The sequence below is a fragment of the Canis aureus genome, chromosome 9 (assembly GCF_053574225.1).
Source record: "Canis aureus isolate CA01 chromosome 9, VMU_Caureus_v.1.0, whole genome shotgun sequence".
Lineage (NCBI taxonomy): Eukaryota > Metazoa > Chordata > Mammalia > Carnivora > Canidae > Canis > Canis aureus.
Window position 1 is genome coordinate 64,701,067 of NC_135619.1, and position 24,387 is coordinate 64,725,453.

At 43.9% G+C, this 24,387-nt stretch overlaps 1 long non-coding RNA gene across 1 annotated transcript; it reads right to left on the minus strand.

Moving 5' to 3' along the window:
* Nucleotides 1-4,899: 4,899 nt before the first annotated feature.
* Nucleotides 4,900-7,472, minus strand: LOC144320186 (uncharacterized). Its single transcript, XR_013385748.1, has 3 exons — nt 7,394-7,472; nt 7,117-7,219; nt 4,900-5,134 (listed from the first exon to the last, which is right to left on the minus strand). It is a non-coding gene; the product is annotated as an uncharacterized LOC144320186 (long non-coding RNA).
* Between the last annotated feature and the right edge of the window lie 16,915 nt (nt 7,473-24,387).

Consider the following 24,387-nt stretch of genomic DNA (forward strand, 5'->3'; position numbering starts at 1 on the left):
AGAGACCTAGCATAGTTATAGTGAGTAGAGGGTGTAGTTCCGAGAAAGTCACGACCAGTGCTCACTTCCATGGTGCTTCATGGGCACAGGGTGGCCAGTCCCAGCCTGGACCCACGGGAGCTCTGCATGGCCTATCCCATGGCATGGCCACCAGACCCTTTGGGAAGGGTGACCGAGGGGAAGATTCAGGGCTATGCCCCTCTGTAGTCCCCAGAACAGGTAGGTGTATTGCTTTGGCCCCAGTCCGGAGAACAGGTGAATTCCCCAAACCCAAGTGTCAGGGTGATGATTTCCTGTGGAACATGGGCCCTGGCCCTGGATATTCTGGAAACTAACCATATTGTCTCCCTTATGTCTTTGGGGAGAATGGTCTACTTCCTCACATCTGCTCCCAGGAGATCAGACCCCAGAGAGCTCCCACTGGAGTGCAGCTTACAGAGCCTAAGGTGCTGCTTTGTCAGCCGCCAGCTCTGGTGATGCCAGCAGAGAACCTGGAACAGGAGAGACACGGTGTCCTCACTTACACCGCTCTCGCTGCGGCACACTGACACCGTGAAAACGATTTTGAAAAGTGTAGACATCTGGATGTATCTGTTCCTCTGAAAGCTTATTTTAATAACTGTAATCTTAAACGGTCAGCTTCTCTCCTGATCTTGATTCTTACCACTTACGCTTCATTTTTAAGCTTTATAATGAATATTAATGAAAAGGTGCACTTGGGAATTTACCTCGCGTTGGTTTCTTTATTTTATGGGGTTTTTTTAGGGCAGCAATCTCAAACCCCTCTAGGAATACTACTGACATATTTATTGCCTCCATTATTTATATTGGGGAAGTACTTGATTGCCTTTTGCTTTTTTGTTAACTCCAGGAGCTCACTTATTCTAAAAGGGAAAACTCTCTCTCTCTCTCTTTTCTTTTCTTTTTTTTTTTTTTTTTAAGATTTTAAAAGAGTGATCTCCATGCCCAACGTGGGGCTCAAACTTACAACCCCAAGATCAAGAGTCACATGCTCCTTCGACTGAGTCAGCCAGGCATCCCTCAAAAGGAAAACTCGTGGGATCAGATCAAATGACTCAGTTCTTCCCCTCCAGCCCCGCTGCTGGGCCTCTCCTCACACAACCCTAGACACAAATGTGCTGCTCAGAGAGCATCTCCACATTTCTGCCCGTCCTAGTCCCTTTCCTGAACTACCTCCTTTCCCAGCTGACTTCCACCAGCTGCACTGTGCTATTCCTGTTCCCTTTGGGGAATACCAAATCCACCCATTTCATCACCCACTGGGACACAAGAGCCCCCCCCAAAAAAATTACACATAATACTTGGTACATGTGTGCTTATTTTCTGGGGAGAAGATCCAAAGCTTTCGTTCCATTCTTTTTTTTTTTTTTTAAGATTTTATGTATTTATTCATGAGAGACACACAGAGAGAGGCAGAGACACAGGCAGAGGGAGAAGCAGGCTCCCAGTGGGGAACCTGATGTGAGCCGCAATCCCAGGACCCCAGGGTCATGCCCTGAGCCGAAGGCAGATGCTCACCCACTGAGCCCCCTAGGTGCCCCTCCTTCTATTCTTAAAGGGTCCGTGACCCTCTCCTCCTCCAAAAGGTTGGAAATGGTCTGTCATTGTAATCAGTACTATCGTCACACTGTACTTGCAACATTTAAGCACGCTGCCGGCGCACTCTAGGGTCCTTCCAGTCCATTCTGCACACTGAGGTCCTCCCACTGCTGCTTTCACCCACGCAACACAAGGTTTCACGGGTGGTTTCTGCTCCCCCTGCCTGCAGTGCCCGCAGGAGCCCGACGGTGGCGTCACCACACCGCTTTTATTCCCAACTCCTTCGGAGGCTCCCCAACCTAGAGCACCTCCCCGCCCCCTCCCCACACCCCTCCCAGGTCCAGCAAAAGAGCCTCTCAGGCTAAGACCTGCTCACAAGAAGAGTTTGATTTTATTTTTATTTTTTTTAAGATTTTATTTATTCATGAGAGACACACAGAGAGAGGCAGAGACACAGGCAGAGGGAAAAGCAGGCTCCCCCTGGGACTCAGATGCGTGGACTCAATCCCAGGACCCCAGGATCACACCTGAGCTCAAGGCAGATGCTTGACCCCTGAGCCACCCAAGCGTCCCTCATCTTTGATTTCCATAGCATGGGGGTGCTTAGGCCCAGGCCCCAGCAAAGAGCAACCCTCGGAAGCTTACAGAGTGAATGTGGAATGTGACCTGACGTTCAAAACAGAACATATATAAACTACCCAGATGCTCCTCCAGAAAAAAAAAAAAAAAAACGTATCTAAGGGCATGGGCAGTTATGAGGTCAGAATTTGCCGGCAAAATGTTTCAAACAAAGTGCTCTGTCAGAAATAGGTGAATTCTTTCCTTGGTCTTTGCGTCAAAAATTATTTATGAAAACGTTACAGCTGAGATGTGGTTTTAAGCAACGCACTGAAAAGTCAAACGACATCCTTAACAGTACACGTTAAATAGGCATCCTTCATGACCATTTTTCAAAGAGACGACAGCAAAGTAAATCTAAGGTGCGGAGGGAAAATACACTGAATTCATAATAATCAGTAAATAATTATCTCTGGTATTTGCTTACTTACTGATGCAACTAAGCCCAGGCATAATTATTCAGGAAAGAATCCCCATCTTCTTAGCAACACATTCTAAACTGGATAGTGTTGGTCTTAACTGCATCCGCAGTTAAGTCAGGTGTTCAGTATTAGGAATCAATATTAATATTAAACTTGGGGCGGAAGAGAGAACACAAGACAGGTAGGTGCACAGCTGTCTAAGCACCTGATGGTCTGAGATTTATGCAGGCAGCTGTGAGCTGCCAGACCAGGTGTGACTGAGGTGGAAGACCGGGCAGGAAGCTGGGCTCGGGCTCTGCAGGAGGGAGTCCTTCTTCCCCACCGTGGTGCTCACCCATCTAACGCCCCCTGCTTCCTCTTCCTTGGCAGGGGATAATGGATAATATTAAGGTCAGGCAGGCTTGGTCACTCGCACTAGGCCCCAGCCTGTAGGCACACGGTCACCGTGGGGCCAGGCCCCTACCTGATCATCTACCCTCTCCTGAATTGGCAGCGATTTATCTGTAAGTTCCTGCAGGGCTGACCCATGCCCTTTGGTCCTCCACGCATAGGAGCCTTTTAAAAACCTTGCAGTTAAGCTCCTGAGGGGTCCTGAGAAGCCTCGGCCCTAATGCTGGCTGCCGCACAGCACCTTGCTCATGTTGGGACCACGCAGGCTCACCATGCCCCAAATCTCCAGGAGGATTTCCAAGCCAGAGAGCCCTTGACAGTGACAGCAGCACGTGTGACCAAACACGGGGACCTGAAAAATCCGGCCCAAGACTGCAGCTGGCTCAGAGCACGGCTGGTCCAGAACCCCCATCTTCCCCCAGGGCGGGTGGGGGGGCTCTGCTATCTCCCCTTCTTTCAGCTTCTAGTGGCCCAGGGAGGGGGCTGGATTCCAACCGAAGTAGGGCTGGCTTTTTGGCACATGAACTTGGGGTCCTTTAGGGTTCCTGAGCACCCGGGGCCTTTGAGTCTTATTGGAAGGGCATTGTTCCAATTTACTGGAATTTTTTCTTTCTCAAAAAAATGTTTTTCAGACTTTCTGACTCCTCGCCCTTGCCAAACCCTTCCCGTTCATTCCTTTGCAGAAAGGTCTACTGTGACAACTCCTGACATCGTCGCTCAGCTGTGGGCACGGGGATTCCTATGTACTGGACGCCCTTGTATATTTAGTGAGCGCTGGCAGAGAATGGGGGGAAAAGGTTGGGGCTTCAGAGGTTTTAGGGTGCAGCGGGTAGCCAAGTCCTGGGACCTGAAACTTGCCCAGGGTGTCTGTGCCTTCATGGAAGGCTTCTCGCAGCTCCGAAGAGCCCTTCAGCTGGTAAGCTGTGCACAGTCCCTGAGAGGCCCATCTCCACCAATTAAAGCTCCCTCACCCCTTTCACCCTTCCTCACTGGTGTAGGCCGATGGCCCAATTTGTCAGCAACCAAAGCAAAGATGATGGCTGAGCTGACTCATTTAGGAACAGTAATTCCATCCAGAGAAGATTTCCCATTCATTTAGACACTGGAGCAATTATTTGCTGGCTGACAGTTGTAATTACTTTTTGCTGCAGGTAGGTAACCGTTCCAGAAGCCACACTAATAGGATTACTGGTTTCCGAAGGGCTTTTGGAACAAGTCATTTTCAAATAGTCAGCGCAGCATGTTCGGTGAATTCTCCACCCAGGATAAATTCCTACCTCTGTGGCTCAGCAGGCAAGGCATGGGTTCTTGGATGGGGCCCTTTGGGACTGCAGGGACATTTTTCTTCCAGGTTCCTTTGTTTGAAAATGGGACCTCAGCAGGGCACCTGGGGGGCTCAATGGGTTAAGCTGCTGCCTTCGGCTCAGGTCATGATCCTGGGGTCTTGGGATTGAGTCCCGCGTCTGGCTCTCTGCTCAGCTTCTCCCTCTCCCTCTCCCTCTGATGCTTGTGCATTGTTTCTGTGTGTGTGTGTGAAATTAATTAATTAATTAATTAATTAAATCGGAAGAAGAAAGAGGAGGGGGAGGGGAAGAAAATGGGACCTGAGTAAATCATGCTTGGAGATATTTCATGAGCTTGCCTGTAATCATTCTAATTTTCAACTGCTCTGAGACTTGGCATTAAATTATATCAACCAACCCACGTTTTCTGGCCATCGCAGGGTGAATCACTTCTCCAGTTGTGGTATCCCAGGGTAACCTCTCCCTCCATGCTACCCATTTCTGAAGGGAAGTTAAAGGGAAAAATAAACCCAGACAATATTTCAATCAAGGTTTCTAACAAGATTACCAACTGTTGCAGACGGTATATGATGATTTTGCAGGAAGGTTTTCTATTTGGTATGAAAAAGCCCTTTTGAACGCTCAACATCTGACCCTATTGAATGGTTTGCTATTTAACAGAGCCGAAGAAGAAGCGTATCTATGGTCTGTTGGGACAACAGTTTCTTCTACTGAGAAGTTTGAAGTATTTCTGCTACTGTTGTTAAACATTCTCCGTATGGCACTGCCATCCACTGGTTAGCTGAACCCTTGACGTGAGTGGGACATACCTGTTTTCTCTGTGTCCGTGAGTGAGTTGGCCTGTCCAGGAGAGGGAGTAAATGCAAAAAAAAAAAAAAAAATGTTTAAAAGATTTTATTTATTTATTCATGAGAGACACACAGAGAGAGGCAGAGACACAGGCAGAGGGAGAAGCAGGCTCCCTGTGGGAAGCCCGATGTGGGACTCGATCCCAGGACCCTGGGATCATACCCTGAGCTGAAGGCAGACATTCAACCTCTGAGCCACCCAGGCATCCCAGCAAATGCAAAATTATGTGACTGGGAGAAGACTGGGCCTAATTAAAGTCCAGCACCTCAAGAAGAGACAGTTCTGCTTTCAAGCAGACAAGAACACTGAGTTGTTGAGATTCAAGAGAAGATGCGCTCTACAGACCGTTGATCTGGAGACTTTTTCTTTTCTAGCCTTATTGAAAGATAACTGACACATAACATGGTATTATGGTGCAATGACTTGATACACGTATATATTGTGAAATGTTTGCCACAATACAGTTCATCACCCTACATAACTGCCTTGTTTAGAGGTGTGTGATGAGAACATTTAAGATCTACTCCCTTAGCAACTTTCAAGAATACAATACAGAAAAAAAAACAAAAAATAAAATAAAATAAAAATTAAAAAATTAAAAAAGAATACAATACAGTACTGTAAGCTATGAATTATAATCATCATGCCGTACGTTACATCTCCAGGACTTGTTCATCTTATAACGGAAAGTTTGTACCCTTTGACCAACATCACATTTCCCTTGCCCTCGCCACTCCCCAACCCCTAGCAACCTGTACTATCCACCTTCTGTTTCTATGAGTTTGCCATTTTTAAAATGATTCCACATATAAGCAAGATCATACAACATTTGCTTTTCTCTGTAGAGATTATTTTATAAAGTTTTTGACATAAGGTCTGTGCAGAGAAACTTCCAAAGGATTTTATTACAAGTAATTTGTGCTATCAGTTGGTTTTACTGCTAGGCAAATTCATTAGAACCTGGGATCCCCGGAGAAGGAATTCTAACCCTATAGCAAACTTACTTCACAGCCCTTACAAATCGAAAATCTTCACTTATTGCTAGGAAAGCTGAAAGTATGCTAGATAGCTGTCCTCAAAGCCTGAAAAATGCTTGGCCTAAAAGTGTAAAGCAAGTTCAAGAAAATTTTTACTATTTATTGTTACACAATCTTTAGTATTACCACAACCTTTGCAAGTCACTCTAGTGGGACACTCACAGCCATCTTCAACTGTAGGACCCTAAGCTCTAAAACATAAGGGAAGTAAAATTTTGCAAATAGGAGCATAGAGATCAAAGTCCACGTTTAGAAAAAAAAAAAGTCCACGTTTAAAGTAAGTGGCACCTGGCTGGCTCAGTCTGAAGAGCATGTGACTCTCGATTTCAGGGCCGTGAGTTCAAGCCCCATGTTGGATGTAGAAACTACTACTACTACTACTACTACTACTACTAATAATAATAATAATAATAATAAACTTTTAAAAATCCATAAGTTTGGAATTAGACAAAACTGGGTTCAAATCCCACCCTACTACTAGCCAACTGTATACAATCATATCTAATCATATCTACCTTATAAGGGTGAGGACAACGAGGCAATATATATGAAGCCCTTAATATTGTGCCTGGGACGTGGTAAGTGCTCAACAAACTGTGATGCACACGTTAACTATACTGATGGATCGTGCTTCCTTCAGTGACATACGCCTTAACATTTCTGAATGGAGGGCACACGGTTTGCTAGCCAAGCCTCCTCTATGGAAGGTTAAAGAACATTCTAAGGTACCCACAAGACCCGGGCTATCACCAAAGGTTGCTGTGGTCACTGATCTCAAAGTGTGGTCAGGCCCAGGGCAAGCAGAAGCACCCACAGTGTGGGTCTATGGCTTCTGGGCCCCGCGGAAGGCAGGCTGTCGTGGTCAGGACTGGCTAGGCTATGCCACTGTCACAGGCACACCTGAAAGGCTCAGTGATTTAACCTCGACAGGCTTACTTCTCACTCGTGCGAAGGCCACCGTGGCTCACGAGCATCCTCCAGGGCAACACGTGTTGAGCAGGTGCCCAGCAGCGCAGGCGGATTCTCTCCCGTGGCTTCGCTGTGGGGACGAGGCCTGTTGCTGATGATGCGGCAAGGGAAGGAGGCGCCGAGGGGACTCCTGGCACATGTACTCACAATGCATCCCAGACCCCATCACGTGACCCCACCCACCACCCAGGGCTGAGACCGTGCGTGGGTCTCTGGTGAACATTCCACATCCGGCCTCACCTACCTACTCAATCAGTCCCTGAGGGTGGGATCCAGGACTCCACATCTTTTCTTTCTTTCTTTCTTTCTTTCTTTCTTTCTTTCTTTCCTTTGTTTTAAGATTTTATTTCTTTATTTGAGAGAGAGAGAGAGAGAGAGAGAGAACATGAGCCAGGGTAGGTGAGAAGAGAGGCAGAGGGAGGGGAAAAAAGTGGGCTCAATCCCAGGACCCCGAGATCATGGTCTGAGCTGAAGGCAGACACTTAGCTGACGGAGCCCCCCAGGTGCCCCCGGGACTCTGCATTTTCAAATTCCCTTGGTGATAAAATTCAGAGTTGCAGCATTGTGATGATCTGCTGTGGGTGACGTTCCTTCGTGGAATAAATAATTGAAATGATGGAAAAGAGAGTGGCTCCATCAAAATACCAATGTACTAAAATGAGCGTTGTCTAAAGGCCTAAAACATTAGGCTTTCTTCTACTGCCTTGTAAACGTGACCCTTAGATGCAGATGCCTGTCACATCTGTTACAGGTCCAAACTCCAGACCCCCCCAGCCCGGCTCTCAGACCTATATGCACTCAGCTAGGGACTCGCAGGCACCTCCAGTTGTGCCTCCTCCCCAACAGCTTGTCCTGTGGCCAGGGGCAGCACCAATATTCACACCACCACCACCACCCCCTGCCGGGTGACTCCCGAGGCTTCCTGACACAGGTGTCTCCCTGGTCCCTTTTACTTCTTTGGCCTCTCAAAGCCAGGCCTCAAGACCGAGTTCTGTCTCCAACACGTTGTGTGTGTTACCTCTCTTCCTTCCCTGCCACTCCCTTCACCTAGGGTCCTGTCCTCCCTTCACCAGCATCCATCCCTCCCTGGTCCCCCCCGCCCTCCAGTCCAGCATTTCTCTTCCTCTGTCTCCCATGCTGCTGGCAGAGTGACGAATTAATTCCCTTGCACAACAATCACTTCCTCATCTTTTATGACTCAACAAGGTCCTCCCTTCTAGAGGTTTCTGATTGCCTGCTTTAGGCTTTTCCCCTCACTGTTCACCAGCTGCACACGCCTCTGTGCCTCTGCCTGCTGGCAAGGCCTGCAGGGGCTGACGTCATATTTGTCTCTCTCCAGGTTGTCCTGTCATGGTCTACACCATGCTTGGCCCAAGGTAGGCAAGAAGGAAGAAAGGGACAGGGGTGTGCAGCTGCCTGGCTCCTGGCCTGCGGTAGGCACCATATAGAGGCTTGTTGGGAGCACTGGGGTGGCCCAGTCAGTACGACTTTTGCTCCTGGTTTCTGCTCAGATCGCGATCTCAGCATCGTGGGATGGAGCCCCACGTCAGACTCCGTGCTCAGCATGGAGTCTGCTTAAGATTTTCTCCCTCTGCCCCTCCACCACCCACCCCCTGCATGCTCGTGCATGCTCTCTGTCTCTCAAATAAATACAAATAAAATCTGAAAAATAAGAATAAATAAAAGCGTGTTGAATGAAGGAATAAGTGAATATCCAACCATTCCCCATAATAAACCATATTTATTTTTATCATAAATTAAAAAAAAGATAAGAATCAGATGTGAAGCAAATCATCACATTCAGGGTGTCTGAGTAATACCATTTTGCAAGGGGCATTCTATTTTAATGTGCAGAAAAACAATTTTGAGTAAAATAAGGCAAATTAAAAATTTGCCAAGTGAATTAAAACCAAGTGAATTAAAAATAAACTTACATGAGTAAACTAATTCCCAGTTCCGAAAGTGTTAACAATTGAAAGTGATATCATTTTTCTTTTTCTTTTTAATTTTTATTTATTTATGATAGTCACACACAGAGAGAGAGAGAGGCAGAGACACAGGCAGAGGGAGAAGCAGGCTCCATGCACCGGGAGCCCGATGTGGGATTCGATCCCAAGTCTCCAGGATCGTGCCCTGGGCCAAAGGCAGGCGCCAAACCGCTGCGCCACCCAGGGATCCCGATATCATTTTTCTTAATTCATTACATAACCCATAAATATTTGGAGGGAGTTGAGACAGTAGCATTAATGTTTGTTTTATTCCTGAATTTCTACCCTAGTACTCATCTACATGTAATTAAGAATGAGCCAGAAATATTCTCAAAATGTATATCTAAGAGTGTGTTTGTGAGCCATTTATTAGACAGTGTGTCTCATGTCTTAAATCATAATAAAATATTATTACAAAAGTTTGAGGTATTTTAGTTTATTTTCTTACCTCTAAGTCTGTTCTTTCTTTTCTTTTCTTTTCTTTTTTTTTTTTTTTTTTTGAGAGTGAGAGAGAGAGAGCACATGTGCAGAAGGAGAGGGAGAGAGAGAATCCACACCCAGTGCAGAGCCCAAAATGGGGCTTGATCTTACTATCGTGAGATCATGAGCTGAGCTGGATATTTCACTGATGGAGCCACTCAGGTGTCCCTGTTCTTTCATATTTTTAAGGCAAGACTTAGCACCTCTACTCACTAAAGATTTCTGAAAAGGGACCCCCAAGTGGGAGACTCTACAAAAGAGGGTAATGTTTCAATATATAGGTATAAAGAGATGAAGAGAGATCAATGAATTAGAAATAGTGCATGAGGAGTGCCTGGATGGCTCAGCTGGTTAAGCATCTCCCTTCAGCTCAAGTCATGATCGAGGGTTCTGGGATCGAGCTCCCAGTTGGTTTGCTGTTCAGCAAGGAGTCTGCTTCTCCCTCTCCCTCTCTGCCCCTCCTCTTGCTCATGTTCTCTCTCTCTCTCTAAAATAAACAAATAAGATCTTTAAAAAATGGTACATAAAAATATGAAATTCTTCAAAAAATAATTTTTCATAATGCATGAAATATTTAAGAACTATAGACAAGCAAAAATAATGAAATGAAAATCAGTCAAAATCCCCCAAACCAGACAACTACTATTAAAGTTTTGGTCTTAAAAAAAATAAAAAATAAAAAAAAATAAAGTTTTGGTCTTTTCTGCTACAAAGAAGTGTATTTAGGGAACACAAAGTAGGGGTATCCCAATGTGCAGGAGGCTTCAGATCCTGATTTTTTTCATTTAATAGTACACCATGGGGATCTTTGCCTGATAATCCTTTCTACAGCATTAGTGACATTCTACGAATCCATTAAAATTACCTTGTTGTACCATGATTCATGGAATACTTCTCTCTGGTAGATGATAGTCCACTTTTCAAATAGTATAAACAGGACTGAAATTAATATCTATAAATTAAATCTTTGTGCACATCCATTGTTATTTCCTCAGGATACATTTTTTTAAAGATTTTTTTAAAAAGTTATTTATTCATGAGACAGAGACAGAGAGAGAGAGAGGCAGAGACACAGGCAGAGGGAAAAGCAGGCTCCATGCAGGGAGCCCAACGTGGGACCCGATCCCGGGTCTCCAGGATCAGGCCCTGGGCTGAAGGCAGTGCTAAACCGCTGAGGCACCTGGGCTGCCCTCCTTAGGATAAATTCTAAGAAGTGGAATTTCTGGGTCAAAGGGAGTAAAAACACTTTTAGTATATACATGGTTTAATGCCTGAAGCTGATGAGCTCTAGAAATATGCCAATATATACTTAATTATTTATGGTTCTTTGTGTTGTCTCTTTGATAAATTGCTTAATCATGACTTCCCGCCCCTGTTCCTATTGGAAATGTTGGTTTTTCCAATTTTAAGAATTCTTTATATGTATGTATATGGGATCTTACACAGGGCTATTATATATTACATACATATATTAAATATAGAGGCTCAGATTTTAGTTTACCTTAATTTTTTTTTTAAAGAAATTCATCATCTTTAGATTCCAGGAATGAACAGGAATGGGTGCAGACTACACAAGGCCCCAAGGTTTTCTGGCTTCCGGAAGCAGACCCAGCTACAGCAAACACACAGAGAAATGGTGGGAAGGGGGGTCCCTTAGCAGATTTGGTCTTGAACTTGGGGTGGAGGGCGGTGGTGGAAAAGTGATTAGCCTTGGGGCTTGGAAATGAGAAATGGCAGGAAGAAAGCTGTTGGGTGAGGGGGGCCTGGGTGGGCCTAGAGGGGCAGCCCTCTACCCCCTTGGCTCAGTGCGGAGACACAGTCTCCTTCCACCCACTGTCTGTCCTAATCCGTGGAAAGGATGGGGTCTTTGTCACCCCCTACCCCCCACACCTCCACCTCCTTTTAAGAGCCCAGAGGCTGTTCTCCATGGAGCCTGTGGAAGCAAGAGCTGATCACGATGGCACAGGGAGGGGCGGCCTTGCAGGCAGCTGGCGGGCGCGGGGGGCGCGGGGGGCATCCCTCCCACAGGCCAGGTGGCTCACAGCGCGGCCTGGGCGCAGTCCCCGCCGATCAGGGTAGAGTAAGGGTGGCCACAGCGCCCTGAGACACCTCAGGCCCCTGGCGCCCAGGCCCCGGGAGGACACCTGTGGGGCCGCAGCTTTGCTGCACCTGCTCCAAGCGGTGCCCAGGCGGGGGGGTGCGCAGGGGGCGCATAGGGGGCAGAGGTCGGGGCTCCCCACAGAGGAAGGCCTTGAGCTGGTCACCTGCCATGAGGTAGGTGCCAGTGTGACCCAGGTGGTGGGGAGGCCGCCCCGCAGGTCCTGGTGCCCTCGAGGCACGAACCGGGTTGGCCCAGCGGGCACCATGTGGGCACAAGGACGGGGGCTCCGGGCCACTGTGGCTGGACAGGAGGCGCTTGCCTGAGCACCCCCGACGGGAGGGCCCCTTGCAGGCTGCAGAGCCCGCGGGGAGGCATCGGGGTGGCGCTGAGCCACCCAGGGGTGTCATGATAGGGAGGTGACCCCAGCCGCCGAGGGGGTCCTGGTGGCTCCAGGCCGGTGCTCGCTGGGCGGTGCCAGGGGACCCAGGTGGCTCCGCAGCAGATGGACGGTCCTCCCGCACTCGCCATCCTACCCCCCCACCCCCGTTTTACCTTAAATTGTTGCTTATGTTGGTTTTTCTTGCCTCTGGGAAGTTTTTTTGTTTGTTTGTTTGTTTGTTTTGTTTTTTTTTTTGTTGTTTTTTACAAATTTCCTTTTAGTCAAATCAATTCATTTTGTTTTGCTGTGTCTAGCTTTGGTGTCATGTTTAGAAGAATCAAGGCCAACTTGACAATACGTATATAAATCACCAAAGTTTTCTTCTAGCACTTTCTAGTTCCATTACTCACATCTAAATTTTTGATTTATCTGAAATTTTATGTAGATGTACCATGGAGTGTACTCTTGAGAGTAGAAATCAGGTTTTGTTTATTCTCTAAATACGAGTTAGCCAATTGTCTCAATCTCTGGGTAAAGCCGCAGAAGTTAATTTCCATTTAAGCCAACTGAGATGGTGCCATGTACTGTGTCCTCCTTCAAAGCCTGGAATTTTAGATTTCTGCTTTCCAGAGCAAGGTGTCCGTCTGTGCTTCTGGCGATCCAAGAACACAGGTGTTAGCACTTCTGAGATCCTTTTCTTTTGCCACATTAGCAAAGTGTCTTGGTTCTCTGACAGAGAGGAATATGCCAGCAGTGGTTGCCATGTTGCCCACCCAACCCCCAGCACCGTGGGCACCTAATTCCTGAAGCTAGGAAGACCAGTCAAACCAGATCAGGGAGTTCCAGAGTAGCACATCTAGAGGCAAATGGGGGTGGGGAGAAAGGGTGCCAGAAGACACTTCCCAAAAATTCAAATGCGTATGCCCAGGATATGACTTCTTTGAATCTAACCTAAAGAAATACATTCATATATGGAAAACAATGCACAAATAACATTCCTGCAGCATTTTCAATTACAGCAACAAAAAAATTTTTGATTACATAGTGATACATCTACATTATGGAATCCTTTGCAGTGATTATAAAGAGTAAGAGGGGGAGAATTGGGGCAAGAGAAAACTGTAAAAACGTATTAAAGATACAAATTCCACTTAGGAAATAGCAAATGGAATTGATAGGGAGAATGCTGGGAAAAGTGATAGCAGATAATTTTTTTTTTTTTTTTTTACGCCTGGCTCTACTTGTATTAAAAAAAATCCTTTTATGATAAGAATATTTTCAGATAATGTTTTTTGCAAGTTTTTTAAAAAACAAAAGTAAAAATACAAAAGAGGAAGACTTTCATGAAAATCAATCCTAAGCCCACTTACACCACCAGTATGAACTAGAGTGTTCCTGAGCTGCTAACCAGCTGGGGCTCAGTCTTTCTTATCAACAATTTCAACACGCCCAGGCAGGTGCAACTGAAGGCCAGCCCATAAATGCATACCTGGGACACAGTGTTTAATACAGGAAATGCAGAGTGGAATACATTAGAACAAGAAAACATAGAGGTATTCCAGAAAATTTTATATTAAGGACCAATGGAATCCAGAATTTAAAAAACAAAAGGAGAGAGAAATGATGATTAGGACAAAATGAATCGCTACCAGGATGAAGAGAGAGGACTAGATGGACTTTGTTCTGGGTTGGACCTGCCAAACCATGCATTAAAAAAAAAAAAAAAAAAAAATTATATAACTTTTTTCACTGCCTCAGAAGAAAAATGGAAAAAGTGTACCTTGAAGTGACCAAAAATCCAAAGTTTTATTTTTAAAAGTGGAAACAATCATCTATTTTGATACGGTGACATATCTTATGATTGATTGATAGATTACCCAAACTGAATTACTCAAGATTTGGCCTTCAATCCCACCTGTATTTATAGCAGCTGTCAGATAAGACTACCAAACACAAGGGTAGAGGACACCTGCCCCAGCATGTAGCATCTGCCCAGAGGCTGACAACTGGCGGTGACGGGGTCCCCTCTGCCTTGTTACACAGGAGAGCCAGGGACAGAAAATCCTAAAGAGTCCTGTTTAGTGAGGAAGTGTCTCCTCTCCTACCTAGGGCCGCCTTCTCTATTCTGTTTTCCTCTGCTGTAGGCATTCAGTTACCCTTCTCTCCTTCAAATATTCCATCTTTCCCCCTCAGCTGCAACTTTCAGAGGCCAAAAGCTCTTCCATTAAACAAATAAACCAACCCCTCTCTCTTGTTATGGACTGAATTTTGTCCCCCCACCATTCATATGTTGAAGCCCTGACCCCCAATGAGAAGGCTTTTGGAGGTGGGACCTTTGGAAGGGGAATACGTTTAGATGAAGCCATGAGGGTAAAGCCCTCATCATGGAATTAGTGCTCTTCTAATAAGAGATGCAGAGAGCTTGAGCTCTTTCTTACTTCCCACCGTGTGAGACATGGAGACACGGTGACCCCTACCAGCCGGGAAGGGAGCTGTGCTGGCACCTGGATCTTAGACTCTGAGCCTCCAGGACAAGGACCATGAGAAAACGAATGTTTGTAGTTTAGGCCACCCCGTCCATGGCGCTGTGTCATGGGGCCCGAACCAAGACACTCCCATACTCTGCTTCCAAAAACCACTGCTTCCACCATTTCACAGCCAAGATTCTGGAAAGGCAGTGTCTAGGAAGACTGTCTTCAACTCCTGGCAGCCGCCACCCCCTCACCGATCACTCAGCTCCCTCTGGTCTGGCTTCCTCCCACGGCCACCCCAGAGCACTTTCCTCTAAGGGCACCATAGCCGCATCCGATGGACACGCTTTGAATCTGACCACTGTCTCCTAATTTTCCTCTCCTCTGAACCCAGCTGCTCAGCAGCTCCCTTCTGTGCAGACCAGTTTCCTGCTATGGCCCCGGAGCCTCTTTTCTCCCTCCCTCTCCCTCAGGGCACATGCCATCAGTATCACCTACGTGCCACTGACTTTTATCTTCCGCAGGGACCTTTCCTCTAAGCTCCAGACCTACAGATGCCTATCTGACAGGTTACTCTAAGGTGTACTTACTCCAAGCCCGGCATGTCCAAAAACACCTTGCACTCTTTTGCCCCCTACCTGGCTCTCAGAGTTCCCCTACCTGCATTCAGCAAGGGCTTTTCCATTATGACCCAAGTCGCTAAGGTAGGCCTAATGACTAATCTCACTTCCTTTCCAGCTTCTTCTCACACACTTCCTGCTCACTCTCCATACCACACAGGCCATGCTTCCTCTTACCAGAGGACTTTGGCATGTTCTGTCTCCCTTGCCTAGAATGCTCTACTCTTCTACTCTTTATCCTGTTATGGATTGAACTGTGGCCCCCAGAAAGATATGCTCAAGTCTCAACCCCCAAAACCCCCAGAATGTGACCTTATTGAAGACAAGGTCTCTGCAGAAGTAATCAAGTGGAAATGAGGTCACGAGGGTGGGTCCTCATCCAACACCATATGTCATCTCTGAGGCAGAGATAGACACATACAGAGGGAAGGCACATAGGGAGGAGGCAGGGTCGACTAGTACATCTACAAGCCAAGGGACACCAAAGATGCTCAGCAAATACCAGAAGCGAGAAGAGGCAAGGAAGCATTGTCCCCTAGAGCCATCAGAGAGAGCGTGGCCCTCTTAACGTCTTGATCTTGGACTTCCAGTCTCCAGAACTGTGAGACAATAAATTTATGATGTTTTCAGCAACCCAAGCTTTGATGTGTTATTATGGAGATCCTGGGCAACCAAGATATCCTGTCATTCCCTTTGTCTCATTAACTCCCACTCAGCCAAACTCTCTCAGGGAGTGTGTCCTGGACCTCCTGGCTCAGTCGAATGCCCTGCTGTATACACACAGCACTCTGTTGCTCCTGCCCCCTTTGTAGCATTTACTGTAGTTATAATTTGATATTTATTTATGCAATTATTTGATCATGCCACTCTCTCAGTAGACTCTAAAGTCCCTCCCAGTAGGGACTGAGCCTTCTTCTGCTCACTGTGGTATGTCCCAGGCCTAGCCTAGTGCATGACACACATTGGAGCTCTACAGGTATTTGCTATATTGAGTAAATACAGCAAATGTGTTGAAAAAAATGAATGAAAGAGGTATGAGACCCATACTGGAGATGAGACTAGAGGCTAAGACCTTAAGGGAAGGCAAGCTAGGAGACAGTTTAATGTGACATACTTTCCACCAGGGGCCCCATATACCTCTTCTGTCAGCTGATGCTATTGTTGCACAAGAAGAAAGGTTTGAAATGCACACATCCCTGGGAGAGATCAGACATTAACCTAAATTTGCATTAGCATATTAATAACACATCCTTTCCAGAAAGCAAGCGGGAGGAGAGGGTGTGTTGTGAATATTAAATCAAGACTCTGAAAGTCAAAAGATGAAAGCTGTCACTTGGTGACCAGGAAGGAAAATAAATGCGGGAACCAGGGTGAATAGTATAAAAAAAATAACCTTTTTTATGTCCTAGTTTTGCTCAGGGTCGCCTTCCACTGGTCAGAAGCAATCTGCCACATCACAACTTACCTAGGGTCAACGAGACCCCTTCCCAGGGGGTCTACGGTGCTTCATGGGCCCTTGGCAGACACTGGCAGCCAGGGGATGGTTTCTTCTCCAACTAGATGGATGCTGGGGGACAATGGGAGACTGGGCAGCTGACACCCACCCAAAAGGGTTCTGGTCACAAGGTTTTTCTTCTGGAACTAAAATGGAAAAATCTTCACCGTTGATTATCATCCAAATGCTATAAGGTAGTGGCCCCCACACATGGCCAATTACCATAGGACAGTCATTTTGGGGGAGGGGAGGTCAAACTCCAGAACCCAATAATGACAGGAAATGATTCCCACATTCTATTTAAAAAGGACTTATTGAGGATCAGCAGGAACAGAAGAGAAACTTGAAATAGATAACTGCTTTTATAAAGTCCTTTCACAGCTACAGGAGCTCAATTTTTTTTTCCTCTACTGTCATCATGCCTTGAATGTCATTGAAAAGGGATTTTCCTCCACTGTCCCAAGTCAGGATATATTTCCAGAATAATGATTGAACACCCCCAAAATGCCTCCCATTTTGAAATTGTGAAGGTAAATTCCATAAAGTATTAGTCATACGTTTACTAAAATCTTAGACTTTCAGAGTTAGAAAGAATCGCTGAGAAAATCTGGCCCAATCTCTCTCCAGTGAAAAAATACATTCTACAAAATCTCCAACAATGACCCACCCCCCATTGATGCTTGAGTTTTCACAGAAGCGATGAGCTAGTTTACTTCTTCCCCCCTCCCACCCAGTTTACTTCTTTTCTAGCCAACTCCATTATTAAGCAATACTACTTAAGCTTTTCAAATATATCTTATGACATGAAACTCTATAAAACCAGTTGGCTCAATTTAAATTTTAAACTGGTATCTTATTCTTCCAAAAATAACGACCCAAAGAAAAACATTTTAATTGCTTTTTTAAGTGAAAGGCACAGAATTGGCAATCATTTTATTTTTTGATTTATGGCCACTGGAATATTCCTGCTGCAGGAGTGAAAGTAAACTAAACTTTGAAATTTAACAGATAGCCATACACTTATGTTTCAACATGTAAATGACACATTTGCATTCCTTCCCAAAACTAGGTTTCAGCCTTAGAATTATTTGAATTTCTACCTTTTTTTAAGTGAAACTTGAACCTTACAAAACACTTATTTATGAGCTATCTCTCCTACAGTGATTTATTTCTGTGAACAACTTTATTTCTATAAAACATATTGTTGGCATTTGGACAGTCGTTTGATTGTATAATATGACAGCATTATTTTAAGAGTAAAAGCAAATGTAGATGATTTAGAAATTCTGAAACATCAATTGAGCAACTGGAAGTAAAACCAAAAGCTTTCTCAAATATGTTTTAAGTAAACTATTAGAGTCAGGCTACAAAAGAATAAACCTTGAGCAGAGTTTTAAACTATTCCAAATGTTTGTTAAAAAAAAATCTTAAAATACATAACCAAAATAAACAAGAAAATGTGGATATCACAGACTTCATTCGGGCTAAATGTATAATAACACTTTGCATTGTCTCCTGAAAGTTGATAGGACTTAGTCAAACCAGGAGGAGAGAAAATTCTAAAGAAAGGGGAACTGATTATTAAATCACAAGATAATCAGAAAAAGTGTTGACCTTTCAGAAGGCAGTGGGAAGAAGGTAATCTTAGCCAACGTCTCTGGTTAAAAAGGGAGCCCTGAGAAGCTAAAATGGCTTGGATAGAACTCTGCTATAGTTCTCCATGATTGATACCAACTGGTGATGTTGGATTCAGATAGAAGGATCCATACCGTTGAAAATTAGTTGCACTAAGTAAGTACTTGTACTGTCAGCCTTGTCCAAGCACTGCCTTCTACTGTACTGTAATAATCGCGTTTCAACTTGAAAGGGATTAAAATCTCCATAAATATTGAAGCATATTGAAAATAAATTGAAAACCAGTGGGAAGTAGAACACAGTTTTAAAAAGCTTCAAGCAGCCAGCAACCTTAAACAGAAGAATTACTGGTTTTGCCCCCAGAGAACATTTCAGAATGCCCATGAAAAACAACCTCTAGGATATTTCAGTGTCTCAAATTTTATTACTGGGAAGGGAGGCTGAAGAATTTTATTTGGATCTGTTTTGGACAAAACAAAATGTTAACTAGAGACAAATTCCATCCTTTGCTTGGGATGCAGTCTTTTTCCTTGGTCCTTTGTTCGCAATATGTGAAAAGTTACGGTTTCGAAAGAGTTGAGAAATGTTTGCTACTGTCTAACTCCCCCATGTTTACTGTGAATAAAAGTTCTGTGTTGTGGATTTTTTAAATGACAGGAGATAAATGCTAAGGTGCATCAGCAGGGGATGGAAGGAGTAAATTCCACAAATGCTCATCCTAGCTGCAATGGAAAACCATCTATTCTCATCATCTCTCAGCTATTTTGTAAAAAGGAGAAAGGAAGACTGTCTTATATCACAATCGTGGATGATCACAGCTTTCACAAAATATGCACGGCAGGCAGCACTTGTGCACCATCATTTCAAAGAACATTCTTTTGTTCTGCACAATTTCAAAAGCAAAAGAACTACCGGTAGCCATTTAGAGAATGAAATGTTGCTAGGAAATAATTATTGGGATCAATAAACAATTAAAATTGGAGGCAGAGGCTTCTTAGATTTACTTCAGTTCTTTACTGGAGGGCTAAAACTAAGAATTATCAAAGAAAATAAACTTTAAAATACTGCATGAACTCCTTTGGAAATGAGCTACATACACATAAGCAGGTCTTCTCTTGACATGTGCAAGAATCATCTGCTGACACTAACAGACACACTACCCTGTATTTCGGTAGTACCATTTACAATCCATAAGATGGCAGGCCTAGATTTCACTGTGATATTTTCCTTTTCTTCTCCTCCCCTCCCCCCGCCCCCAGTTATATTCTTAAAAGTATAAATATACTCACTGCCTAGAAATAGATATTGTGTATTATCAGCAGCAGGTGGCTAGAAATAATATTAAGAGTACCTATCCGATTAAATTTGTAAACTACAAAACAGGCAAACCATACATGCTAATGCATGTTATTAGCCCATAATGCATCACAAAATATTATAGCCAAAAGGAAACTTAAAATCGCTTATTCTGGTACTGCCTTTCTCTGGATAAGGAAACTCAAGTCCCGATTTCAAGCACTTTGCCCAAGGTCATACAGCAAAGGCTGTAGCAGAGTGCAAACTAGAATCCTGGTTTCCTTCCTTCTACCCAGCACCACTGCTCTTGGCCACTGTACGTCTCCAACTCCTTACGGTGGCACCAAAGTCCACGATGACTCTGCATCAAGTCCCACTTCTGCACTTCTTCACAGAATTTCACCTGTCAGAGCGTCGCTCATGAGTTACCCCGAGCCTGGAATTCTGCAACTCTCCTCACAAATTTGTCCACATGTTTCTCAAACTGGGGTGTGGTGATGTCCCATGGTATTTGAAGCTGCAGGAAGAATAAGTCCTCCTAGATGACTGGGGGAGGGGTGCATAACATCTTTTTAATTAAAAGAAACAATAAAATGTGTCTGAATTTTAAACATGAAATACATAAAGTTTCGAAGAGGTGTGTAGCTTTGGGTAGACTCATTCAGGCTGTACACTCTCAGGAGACACCCTTGGTCCCCTATCCTGTTGGGATACTTTGGTAGAAAGCTCAGAACAGTCCCTGGTTAAAGGGTTCCTTTCCACCGAGCCCATCTTGTCTGCTGTGAAGTACATATGGTCATGTTACACTTGTGGCCTAGACAGATTGTCACACTGCCCCATCTAAACCCTGTGTACATGGTCCTAAGATAAATGTAGATTCTATGACAAGCATTACATTATAAACATTATGATATAAATCAAATATCAATTATTATACAGCTGTTGTACAGAATAACACAGATCACTGGTAAGCAGAATTCTATGGGCAAACCAAACACAGTACATGGAATTAATAAAAAATAAGCCAATATACTGCTTCCAAGGCTTTATACGGATTTTTTTCCATTAAGCATATATGCTATAGACAGAAGTACGGGGATCCAGCAGACACAAGAGCTGGAGGGCTTCCGATCAATTATCCAAACTGTCTTAGTCTGTTTCCTATTTTCTCGTTAATAGAGGATTGTGTCATATCGGGGTGGAAAACTATAGAATTCTAAATTGCTTTTTCTTATCCTTTGCTTTACCATTTCTTTGGGCATGATTTTTTAATGAATGTCACATAAGATAATTAGCACCTAAACCTTTTCCTGTCTGTCTTGACAGTGATTAATTCAGTTACTTAGGATATACTTACTTCCTTAAAAACACTCAGCATATTGATTGGTTAGACATCAGTAAACTAGTCAATGTGGTGAAGAACAAAGACAAACTCAAGAAGGATTCCACATTAAATGAGACTAGAGACATGACACCTGAATGCAATGCATGATCTGGGATTTTTCTTTTGCAGTAAAGAACAGTATTGGGACAACAAAATTTGACTATGGATAAGATGATAATAAACAATGGTATATGTCCTTTACCCGATTTTGATCATTGTACTATAGTTATGTGAGAGAATGATCTTATTTCTAAGTTATGCACCTAACTGTCTAGGGACAAAGGAGCATGACGTCTACCACAAGAGAGAGTGAGCACAAGAGAACATGTGCAAATTTGCCAATGTGGTAAATGTTAACAGTTGGGAAATACAGGGGAAGGGTACATGAGAATCCTTTGTACCACTGTTGTAACTTTTCTGTAACTCTGAAATTAGGCCAAAAAATAAAAAAAAAAAATTAAAAGACAGAAACCAGGAAGACAGTTTGTTTGAATGGCTGCATATAGAACTGCAATGGAAACCAGATGTACAAAGATTAATGGGAAGGGTAAAACTGTGCTGGGAAGGAACCCTCTTCACTCAGAATATTTCGTTGGAATTTGAGTTTATGCTACTAGACATGATATACTGTGTATTATACGAAAGCACGCTCCTAGTAAACATTGGTGTAAGGATTCTTATTTGAGAAGATAGATGTTGCTATAATGCCATTCTATTAGTGGTTTCTTTATGTTCTGCTTTGGTAAATCTTTAACTATAACCAGTGTTATAACTTAAAATCTCTTCACCAACAACTCACAGGAAGAGCTGCACTCCGCATCTATGTAAAAATATACCCCAGATGATGAGAGTGTTGAGACTGTGAAATTAAAAACACCTAAGACAAACAGAAAAGCTATTTAAAGCAAAAATTTTTTTAAATGACATTGCAAAAATAATTTTACATGAGGGAAGCCAAGGCAAAACAAGACACTAAAAAATGAACTCTAGTATCTGTTGCCTTCCCTGTGTGTATAGTAGACTGTGCTGACATCCCCAGGATTTCCCACATAGAAGTAACTTTGCTTACTATTTTCTGATGATACCCAAAGGGACTGTAATAAATGATCTTCCACATGATTGTTATTTTTTTTTAAGATTTTATTTATTTATTCATGAGAGACACATAGAGAGAGAGGCAGAGACACAGGCAGAGGGAGAAGCAGGCTCCTTGCAGGAGGCCCAATGTGGGACTCGATCCCGGGACTCCAGGATGACACCCTGGGCAGAAGGCAGGCACCAAACCGCTGAGCCACCCCGGATCCCCCCATATGACTGTTATTAAACATATTTATTTTTCAATTGCTTCCTAAATGTGTAATCCTTTTTTTTTTAAGGAATCTTTAACATATTACAACTTTAAGATTTATTTGAGAGAGCAAGAGAGCACAAGCAGAGGGAGGGGCAAAGGGAGAAGGAGAAACAGACTCCCCGCTGAGCAAGGAGCCCAACTCTAGGCTTGACCTGGGATCATGACCCAAGCCAAAGGCAGACACTCAACTGACTGAGCCACCCAGGCGCCCCACATGTTATGATTTTTTTTTAATAAAAGATTTATTCATTTTAGAGAGAGAGAGAGCACACACACTAGAGAGGGAAGGGGCAGGGGAAGAGGGGGAGAGAGAGGGAGAGAAACAGTCTCCCCACTGAGCTCAAAGCCCAGGCAGGGCTCAATCCCAGGACCCCAAGATTATGTCCTGAGCTAAAATCAAAAGCCAAACACTCAACTGAGTCACTCAGGCGCCCCTTAAAGACTTTATTTTCATTTTTCTAAAGATTTTATTTATGTATTTATTCATGAGAGACACCAAGATAGAGGCAGAGACACAAGCAGAGGGAGAAGCAGGCTCCCTGGGGGGAGCCCGATGTGGGACTCAATCCTAGGACCCCAGATCATGACCTGAGCCAGAGGCAGATGTTCAACCACTGAGCCATCCAGGTGTCCCCTATTTTTAATTTTTTTAAAAAAAGATTTTATTAAAAAAAAAAAGATTTTATTTATTTGAGAGAAAGAGAGCAAGCAATGGGGGGCGGGGTGGTAAGCAGAGAGAGACCGAGAGAGAGGAGAAGCAGACTCCCCACTGACCAGGGAGCCCAATGTGGGGTTTGATCCCAGAACCCTGGTATTACAACGTGAGCCACAGGCAAATACTTAACCACCTGAGCCACCGAGGTGCCCCTTAAAAAATTTTGTTTGTAAGTAATCTCTATCCCCAACTTGGAGCTCAAACTTATAACCCAAGATCAAGAGTCACATGGCTCTACTGACTCAGCCAGAAGGGCCTGGGTAAAAAATTCTTTATGCTGTATTCAGATCATTTTGCCACTTAAAATAGACTTCACTGGGGCGCTTGGCTGGCTCTGTTGGAAGAGCATATGACTTGATCTCAGAGTCATGAGTTCAAGCCCCACATTTGGTGTAGAGAGTAAATAAACTTCAGTCAGTCAATCAATCAGACTTCATTCTGTGACAAGGGCACTGTCATACTGGATTCCTAAAAGCCATTTAGAATCTCATCCTTGGGATCCCTGGGTGGCGCAGCGGTTTGGCGCCTGCCTTCCGCCCAGGGCGCGATCCCGGAGACCCGGGATCGAATCCCACGTCGGGGTCCCGGTGCATGGAGCCTGCTTCTCCCTCTGCCTGTGTCTCTGCCTCTCTCTCAATCTCTCTGTGACTATCATAAATAAAAAAAAAAAAAAAAAAAAAAAATTTAGAATCTCATCCTTTTTGGAAATCTCCACAGCCTTGTCATACTGAAATAACAATTACTGCAACAAGTTTCCAGGTGGAGGTAAAGAGTTGTAGATGTTTGTAAATTTTGTTCAGTGTCCAATTGTTCCATCATTAATTATTCACAGAGAAGAAATTCTCAAATGGCAGCTTTTGTTCCCTCTCTGCACCTTTTAAACATACAAGTTTTACACAAATTTATAGATTATGATAGGTTTCCTCTTTATGAGTCTTTCTTAATAAAATCCAGCAAATACCAACATTAATGAGGAAGAGTAGCATGAGGGAATTAATACAATTAATTATTGGGAAACTGTCCTGAGAATAATAACTCATGCTGTCACTACTCATTCCCTTCAGCTAAAATAAATATTTTTTTCAAGACAATAAGTGAACATTGATTGAAAACATAAGTTTTACTAAATCTTATGGGAAAATGTTCTACAAAAAATCTAATTTTTGTACCTTATTTCTTAGTTGAATCATATACATTTCAGTTGGCACAAAATTTAAAACAGACTAGAACTTCAAGGCTTTAAAGACTAGGTCTACCAATATGGCATTTTATAATTTGAAAAATGTTTTTATCAGTGACGAATTAGAACTCTTAAAGAATAAT